Consider the following 9,366-nt stretch of genomic DNA (forward strand, 5'->3'; position numbering starts at 1 on the left):
GAGTTCTGCGGATGCGGGCCTCTGAGGGGACTTCCCTCCCCCTCTCTGCCCTCTCTACCCTCCACCCTGTCCCAAGGACATTTCCATGGTAACCATCTGCTGGTATAAACAGGGATTCATATAAAAGCTGTGTCCGCTACACTAGGCCTCTGTCCCACAGGGATGTGAGTCCAGGAGGGAGGCTCTGGGCCTCACACACAGGCAGGGCTATTAGTGTGGATGGGCATGTGTGTTGAATGCAGATGGAGGAATGGATGTATAACAGAAGGAAGGAAAAAGGGGGGAAGGGAGGGAGGGGAGGAGGGAAGAATAAAATGGAGGAAGGGAATATCTGCCTCCAGGGCCCTGCCACTCTGAACCCCACCCCTGGACCAGACTTAAACAGGCTGAGTCTCTCTGCTTGGTTAGGGCTCATGGCAGGCGGCTAAAGTGAGCAGTGGGAGCGCAGGGAGGGGACCCAAGGCCAGGTCTTGTCGGGCAGGAGCAGAGATGTTGGGACCTGGAAGGCTCAGGGCACTCACTCTCACTATCGTCTCCACTGCAGTAGTGACCATGAGTACACTGGGCCTGGCTGCATTTCCTGCCTCATCCTGACCCCTGGCTGCTCCGGGTGTTCTTATCCCAGGACACTGGCGGTCCTCCCAAGTTCTGGTCATGTGCTGAAGCGGAGTGGGCAAGCTACAGGCTGGGCCTGGTGCCATGGTGCCAGCTCTAAGCCTGGGGGTCCTTGGCACCCTGCAGTCTGGTTCTGGATTAAGAGGACATGTCATCCAGGGTCAGCAGCTGCCAGGATGCTAGCCAGGACCATCTGTGGCTGTGGCTAGAGTTTGAAAACCCACTTTCCTTGTCTCAGTAACCTGCCTCTTCTGACTTCCTGTGGGTGCTCCTCTTCGCTGGTAGGCCATTGATAAGCAGGCCTGGGGCAGTCAGTGCTCTGCTCCTCTCCCCACACTGGCACTTCTGCACTAGCACTTAATTGTCTATAAACACTCTGAGGAGGGCTCCAACTCCAGGGAGCACTGTGGTGATGAATGAGAGTGATCGCCCCGCTGGATCCAAGTCTTACTCTTGGCCCAGAGACAGCATCATGGCTGGCAGCCAGAGCTGATTGAAAACTGCTCAGCCCCTCCCATGCAGTGACCTCAGGCAAGCCATTCACTTCCCTGAGCCCTGGTTTCCCCAGCTGCTGAATGAGGTAGTAATAATCCTATGTTGTCAGTGCTATGAGAAAGGTAGTAAGGACCAGGTGCCTGGGATCGAATCGCCCTTTAACTTCCTGGTAGTTTGAGGCTCTCAGGGAAAAATCCCAGTGTCAACATCTGTGATCCACAATGCAGGTGCCCTCAGAGTCTAGGCATGGGACAGACTAGATATGACACAACCCAAAGAGGTGGCCCTGTGACCTGATTTGTGCCTCATCCCATATGGGCCCAGGGCTGAGGGTCATTGGCCGTGACCCACATCAGGGACCACAGTCACACTCAGGCCCCACCGGCAGCCAGAGCCTAAATCTCTCAATACCTGATAATCCCCAGTCCTGAGACACAGCTTGCGTCCTGCAACTGGTGCTGAGGCAGGTGGTGGGTCTCAGGCTCTTTGTGAAGAATTTTGTCCTGACAGGCTGACAAAGAAAAGCCCTTTGTCCCCACCAGCTGGCTGCCTGTAAATTATTCCAGCCAGAGTCCCTCAGAAGCTGCCTCTGTGAAGGATGGATGCAGCTCGCACCCTGAGGAACATGGACAGGAGGACAGGAGGGACAAGCAGTGGGCATAGCTTCCCTGTAGAGGAGGGTGGGGGAGGAGCAGCCTCCTGAATCACTCTGCATTTAGCAGCTGCAGGGCCAGCCAGGGATTAAGTGACCCTCCAGGGAGAACGCAAGGTCCTTCCGATAAATTCTCCTCCTTCACCTCCAACTCACCTTGTCGTCTTATTCCTCCAAGCCTGTCCAGGTGGATTCCTGTGGTCCCACATGGAGCTGAGACCCTGAGACCCCTGAGGTCACCCTGAACACCATGACTGAAGTTGGCCCAACATTCCCCTCACTGCCCATGTGGTCCAAACCCTTGTGATCTCCATAGTAGACATGGCTCCCATTTAGATATCATCATATGGCCTTTGTGACTTGAGTCTGTATCTCTATACCATGGGACTTTCCTCCTCCTGTGATCTCCTGTAAGAGACAGCATGCACATTCTGGGACTGCAGGTCCATGGACTTTGTGGGTGTCTGGCTCTTTCTAAGCCCCTCCTAGCACAGGTGTGGGTAGAAGTCACTACCAGTGGCTGAGAGCAGAACTCTCAGGCATATATTACCCAGACCATATATTGCCAATGATCTATGAAGTCCCAGGCCAGCACTTTCCCTGGGAGGAGAGACCCCCTAGGAATGGAGTCAGGATTGGACTCTCAAAAACTGCCAGTGTTGGCCTAGTGGGAGACTCAGACCCTGGTGATGGACAGACGATGCTTCTCTGGTCTCTGGGCAGTGCTTAGTCCTTTCCAGCCATGCTCTCACCTCTGGGCACAGACACTCTGGGGTATGTGAGAGTTACAGGACCCCAAGACAGGAGGCCTAGGCCTGCCAGTGTCCCTCCAGTCACAGAGCTTTAGCAGGTTCTCCTATCCTTTCAGATCCTCCTTCCCACAGAGAACTGCGGATGCTGTTCCCCACAGCTGAAGTTTTGAGAGCAGATGAGCCTAAGGGGAGATGCTGTGGCTATAGAAAGCTCTTCTTTGAAGGACAGGACTCAGAGCAAGACCCCCAGATCCCTTCTCAGATCACCACAACTTGCCACAGGTTCTCTGGGAACCAACACAGCTCCGAGAAGCCATGTACCAGCTGGGCTAGACCATTCAGCCTAGTTCCTTGGAGACCCACATCCTACAATCTGGAAAAGGCAGCACACCAGTGTCCACCTCAGCGGGAATGACATCTGTCGGGCTATAGAGACTAGACGAAGCACCCCATGCCCACCTAGCTTCTTTAGGGGTCACGAGTGTCAGGGTCTCTCTGGGGCAAGAGCCCATTGAGACCCTGCCGTGGGCAGAAGAGTAAGGCTTGGGCAGTCCCCCCCCCCACCTTTCTACTAAAACCATGTTGCAGTTGCAGCCCAAAAGCTGATAGAGACACATAAAGCACAAATAAAATCCCTTTGTGCATGTATGGAGTATGTATGTACATATGAAGTATGTGTATGTGTGTGGGGCATATGTTTACATAGGATGTGTGTGCATGGGAATGTATTGCATGATGTGTGCATGGGGTATGTGTTTATACAGGATGTGTGTATATGTTGTTTGTGTATGTTCATAGGGTGTATGTTCACAGACAGTTTACATGTGCATGGATATATGTGTGCATGAGGTATGTGTGCATGGGTGTATTTGCATGGGGTAGCTACGTACAGAGTGTGAATGTACAGGATATGCATGGATGGATGTGTGTACATGGTATGTATGGGATAGGTATGTGTGTACACAGTGTATGTGGTGTGTGTGCATGAGGTGTATATACACTGGGTATATGTTTGCAGAGGGTGTGTTTGTGTGTGTGTGTATGGGGCATATATGTGCATGATGTATGGATGCTCATAGGGTGTGTGTTTATGGAGTTTACATGTACATGTGTGTGCACATGGGGTGTATTTGCATGGAATATGTGTGTACAGAGTATATATGGTATGTGTGTGCATGGAATGTTTGTGCATGAGATGTATATGCATGGTGTGTATGTACATAGAATATGCGTGTACACAGGGTATGTGTTCATGTTTACACAGGACATGTACATGCATAGGATAATTGTGCATGGTGTGTATGTACATGGTGTGTGTTTGTATGGAGTATAAGTGTGTAAAAAGGGTATGTGTACATAGTACATGTTACAGTCCTCCAGCTGTGTTTCTTAACCCTTGTGACCCTGTGACCTTGCTTGCCTTGTGACTGACCCTAGGGCCCAGCCCCTGCCCTGCTCACTTTTACCTTCCTTCCCTTGGAGGGGTTCTGCAGGAAGGGATAGCCTAGCTTCTGCCTCTACAGTTTGCTCCCCTGGATCTGAACAGGACGCTCACACTACAGATCTTGGAGACGCAGATCTCTAGGCCCAAGGTCATTACAAGGAAGACATTTCCCTTGTTAAACAACTAAAAAGGGAACCATGAGGGGTAGGCTAATCTTCTCACCCCTCTGCCCTTGGGTGTCTTTGGGTGTCTCGATATAGGGGATTGGCAACCAAGATTCCTGAGCTGTTCTGTGCATCCACAGCCTATAGCTCAGGCATCTTCTTCCCCACCAGTAAACTGGGAGACTGATAGTGGAGCTCACCATCCAGGAGGCTCCTGACCACCAGTCTCCAGCTTGTTCTTCCTCACTCAGTGCCTCTCTCCAGCACCCAACGCAGGACCCTGTTTCTTCCGCCCCTCTCTGTTCTCTGGCCTCCTCTCTTACCACTTACACACCTTCCTTCTCACTTCCCACTGCCCCCAAGTGCTGTCCAGGCCACAGCACAGTGGACACTATTAATAACGGTATGAGTGTCACCTGTATCCCTGTGGCATGTAGGGCGCCCTGAAGAACTAGGGGCTGTTTCTGCTAAGCTGCAGTATTCCACTGCTGAGAGTTCTTTCAAGATCCTATGCAGGAAATTGACTCATCCTAAGTAGGATGTCCTGGGGGCAGATATACCTCTCGTGGATGTGGATGCTCCCTCTCCCCCAGAGCAGGAGGGACCAAGCTGGATGTGGTCCTCTGAGCACCTGATGACAGCATCTGGGACTTTTCTTATGGTGAGGGTCCTTATTCAGGTGGGCTGGATGAGCAAGTGGGTCTATCCTAGCAGTAACTCCAGGGATCCAGGTAGAAATGGAAGTTGAAAGATAAGGAAGCCCCAAGGAACAAGAGGAGGGCTCTAAGTGACCAAAATGCCTTCAAACCAGGTCTCAGATCCACAGGCAGTAGAGCTCACTGACTAGGACCCAGCAAGATGCCTCTAGGTAAGCATAGTCTTGAGCCTTCCTAGTGCAACTGGCTGGGGGTGGTGGGACATGGAAATGCCGTCCTGCCAGCAGGTGTGGGGCAAGACTCCACCTGCCCTGCGTTGCCGAGCCATCTCAATCGAGCTGTAAGAAAGGAGTCATTTGCAGCAGGGAACACTTTTCCCCCTTCAATTTCTGGCATGTTCTAACATTTGTCATACCAAATGGATTGTCACAAACATCTGACATGACATTATTGTTGTTACTTCTATGATATCAAAGCCAAGGTCATTGGAGAAGGAAGAGAGACCCTCCCCCTCCTATATCACAGCCTCTGGACATTGATTCCCCAGACCTGGGGCACTCACATCCTGGCAGCATCGTGAATCTCCTGTTACCCTGCTCCACTCCCTCCACACCTGTAGAAGCCTTTTCCTCCTGAGAATGTCTGCCCAGGGGAGCAGTGCACATGCCTTATTGTCAAAGACATCTACAAATAGCTGCTCACATCTTGTGTCATTTCAAGCACGAGCCCAGAGCCAACTCAGTGCCTGCCAGAGCCAGCGGCTACCTAGGCAAGGCTATATGGCTCATGAATATTCATGATTGAGGGTACATTCACCCTCCAGTTTACCTCCAATTAAGCCAATGGAGCTTTCCCAACAACTCCAATCACTAACTTTGAGCACCTCTCTTCAAATGGTTCCCTTCTAGCAGATAGGGTGGCTAGACTTGATTTCCCTTCCGGTGTTCTGGTGCCAGTTTCAGCTCACTGTCTTTGTGAAGCCCATGGTACATTCCTGCCCTCTTCTCAGAGAGCCCTGGACCTCATCCCAGTCCTGGTGAAGATAATTACCCTTCAGAGTTTAAATACGATTTCTCGGCATTGGAAACATGAATTTGGCTATGGTATGTTGATGGTTTGGCACGTGTTCCCTCCTGCTGGCTGGGTCCCAGCTGGGACAGCCATCTCCACTGTTGAAGGCCAGAAGGTTCTTTTCAATTGGGCCATCAACACCAGCCCAGCCATGAGCATCAAACTTCAGAGTACAGGAACCTGTTTATTGAGGAAGATCACTGCCTACGAGCACCTAGATGTTCCCATGGGCCAGTGCCAGCAAGCACAGCTCTTCCTGTGCTTTCTATATGAAGTTAAGGTCTGGCTACCTGTCAGCTTTGCAATCCTGAAACGAGGCTCCATCTTGAGCAGGAGAGACAAGGAGAAGCGTGGGGGGCGTCAGGGCTGTGGAGGAGGTGGAACACCACTAGCCTGGAAGACTATGCCCAGCCAGGGAAGTCCCTAGGGCCTGTGTTGAGATCTCTAAGATAACTAAGAATGCCAGCCATCCCACAGCTCTGTGATCTTGTTCTTTGGTGAGCACCGGCCCTCCCTGGAGCAGGTCTGCAGTTCAAGGCCCAGAGCATCCAGTCAGTGCAGGTCTGCTGTCCATCCATTCAGACTAACAACCATCTGGGCATGCTGCCAGCCCCACCAGAAATAAGAACAAAATAATTCTACCCCATCCCAGAGCTCAGATCAGGATGACTCACTTGTGCTGAGTGAGGAGACAAATGGATCCATGATATAACTTTGTCCTTGGTCAAAAGGACACCAGTGCTCTGGCCTGTCATTCTGCCCCACCTCTCAAGTGCATGGTTAGTTCTTCAACAGCCCATGCTCCTTGACGTTTACCTTTCCTCTGTCTCACTGAGCCCTTCACAGCTGCCTGCTTCACAGGGGGGCCATTGCTGCATCACCTTTGGTTATCCCGACTCATGCCCATGACAACACTTCTGAAAGTAAAGAAAGATGGGGTGGGGGAGGGGTGGACAGAAGCATTGGCTAGCATGGTGCTGTTAGGTATTGGGGACAATCCCAGTCCCTCTGGCCTGATGGAGGAGCCAGCTGTGGCTGAAAAGGCTTAAAAGGAGGAACATGGAATTGACTTTTTTATATTGAAAATCCTGCCCTAAGAAATCAATCTGGCATTCCAGAAGGAGGCCCCGGAGCTGCGTATGAGCCACCATCCCCAGGTGCCTGACCCCAATCTTCTCGGTGAAGTGGCTCTGAGAGGCTTTGCAGTCTGAGTACCAGCTTCATACTGGGTTTCAGCCCTGGTCTGCATCTGGACTATGCCAAGCAGCTGGGGCTCTGGGACAGCAGCCCATCTCCATGCCTCCTGGTACAGCCCAAAGAGCAGAAACCATACCCTGGGCTCCCCACTCTACACCTGCAGAACTTGCTGTGTGCTAGCAGAGTCCAGGGCAGACTGGGTTCTGGTGTTGTCCCTCTACATAGGAGGGTCACACTGAGACCCAGTTAAGCATGCCTGAAGGGCCAGTTTGGAACCATGTTGCCACCAGTCTCTTGCTACTTACTGCCCAAATATGCAGCCAGAGCTTGCTTTCCACACACAATGGCTTCTCTGTTCTCTTTGGGAATCCCTGGTCCAGCTCTCAGGAAGAAACAGTCTTCAGTTGGCATGTGGACAGCTGATGGGTAACAGCCAAGGTCCAGCCCCAACACTGACCAGGGTTTGATGTTTGAGCGGTCTTTTAACTTCTGCAAGCCTGTTTCCTCATCTGTAAGTAGGACAATCAACGCCTAGTGCTCAGCTGTGGAGTTAAAAGCCCAAGACAGCAGGGCCTTGGCACAGCACATCTGCTTCTTAGAACTGTGCTTAGAGCCAAGCCCTAGAGCAGTACCTTCTAGGGAGCCAGGGATAGAAGAGACACTTCTCACCGAGGGCTTGGTCTGCTGGGTGGGCTGAGAAAGATGTGAACTGCTCAAAGGCCTGAAATTGGGAGCTCACAGAATGTTCCCTCCCTGCCTTGGGGCCAGTCCTTTTAGCTCTAAGAGGACATCCTTAGCAGGCTGTTAGGTAGTCATGGTACGGTGACCACATCAGAGAAGAACTGAGGACCCAATTGAGTTTGAGGTCTCAGAGTTTCTTTTTCAAAGCAGGGCACTGCTCAGTCCCTGCCAGGAGCCCCTTACCAGCACCCCCTGGACACTCGGAATGTTCAGTCCTCAGAAACCCCCGCCACCCCACGGTGGAGGGTCTGTGTCATGGGGAGGAGTGTGGTGTCAGAAGGAAGGTGGGTCTGTGAGCCCAGGCAGGCTCTCATCTGTGCTAGCTGTGGCAGCTGCTTGCTCATCTCCCTTCTCCAACACCTGTTCTCATCCAAATTGAACTTCTGTTTCATAAACCACCTCCATGAAGCTCTGGAGAGGTAGAGACTCCTTACGCTGCTAATTAAGGTTCCTGCCCCTTACCTCCCACTTAATTAGCAGCAACACCCACTCAGCCCCAGCGGGCTCTCTCTATCTCCTACAGAGGTTCCTGTAGGCTTCGCACAGAGCTCCTTCATCTCCCACAGCTCCGGATGTATGGGGGTGCTCTGCTTGCCAGCCAGGCGGCTATGACTCTGTGGCAGAGATGCTTCACTCAGAATGATTTTAATAGGAGTCCTATGCCTGAGGCTATGCTTGCTGGATAGAAGGTAAGCAAGTGGGAGGAGCTCTCGGGGTTTATGGGGACCCCTCTCCCACCTCCCAGGATATCCAGGGTCTCACAGGGATAATCTTTTGGCAAGGCATGGGAGCACATCAGGCCACAGCTGCCAGAGCCTCTAGGATAAGCACATCTGGTCTTCACTTTTGAGTCCATCCACTGGTTGGTCCCTGCCTGGGCTCTCTTCTCCCTCAGCTAGCTCCAGGACAGGCAGAGAAGTCACTGTGGGCTGTGGCCCCAGGTGGAGGTGGTAACTTTGTTCCGTTCACAGGACTTGTCTTCAAAAGAAAGCTTGCATGGTAGTTCTATTTATAAAACAGAAAAGGCAGGGCTGTCCTGACACCAGCTGGGAAGTTTGAAACAGGCCAAACAGCCCCACACCCTCGCCCTGCACCAGCCCTGCATCCCCCTGCATCAGCTCTGCACCCCTGGCTCTGCACACTGCTCTCCATACTAGCCCTGTGCACACCCCAGACCCCCATTTCTACCCTGTAATAACCCACCTGCATGGACTCTGGTGTTTCCCCGGAAGCCAGGGTTCCAGGAAGCAGGCCAGATTCCATCAGCTCTGGGATTTGTGACTCAGGAATCTGGATAATTTTCTCAGTAATTGGTGGTAATTCAGGTTTTGTGGACTAGGCACTTTCAGACACTTGATTTTCCTCTTGTATCTATTCATTTAAATTTACTTCAATTCCATGGTTAGACATATATACATTTTACTCGGAAATGATATATAAAAAAAAAAATCCAAGTAAAGGGAACCATTAATGATTCTCAGTACTGTCAGCATCCCTGATCTGAAGGTAGCCTGATACTGCAGGCTTCTTTAGCACCAAGGTGTACGTGCTTGTGGGGTGTGCCTGAGTGTGTGTGTGT

This window comes from Peromyscus leucopus, chromosome 4 (genome assembly GCF_004664715.2).
Source record: "Peromyscus leucopus breed LL Stock chromosome 4, UCI_PerLeu_2.1, whole genome shotgun sequence".
NCBI lineage: Eukaryota > Metazoa > Chordata > Mammalia > Rodentia > Cricetidae > Peromyscus > Peromyscus leucopus.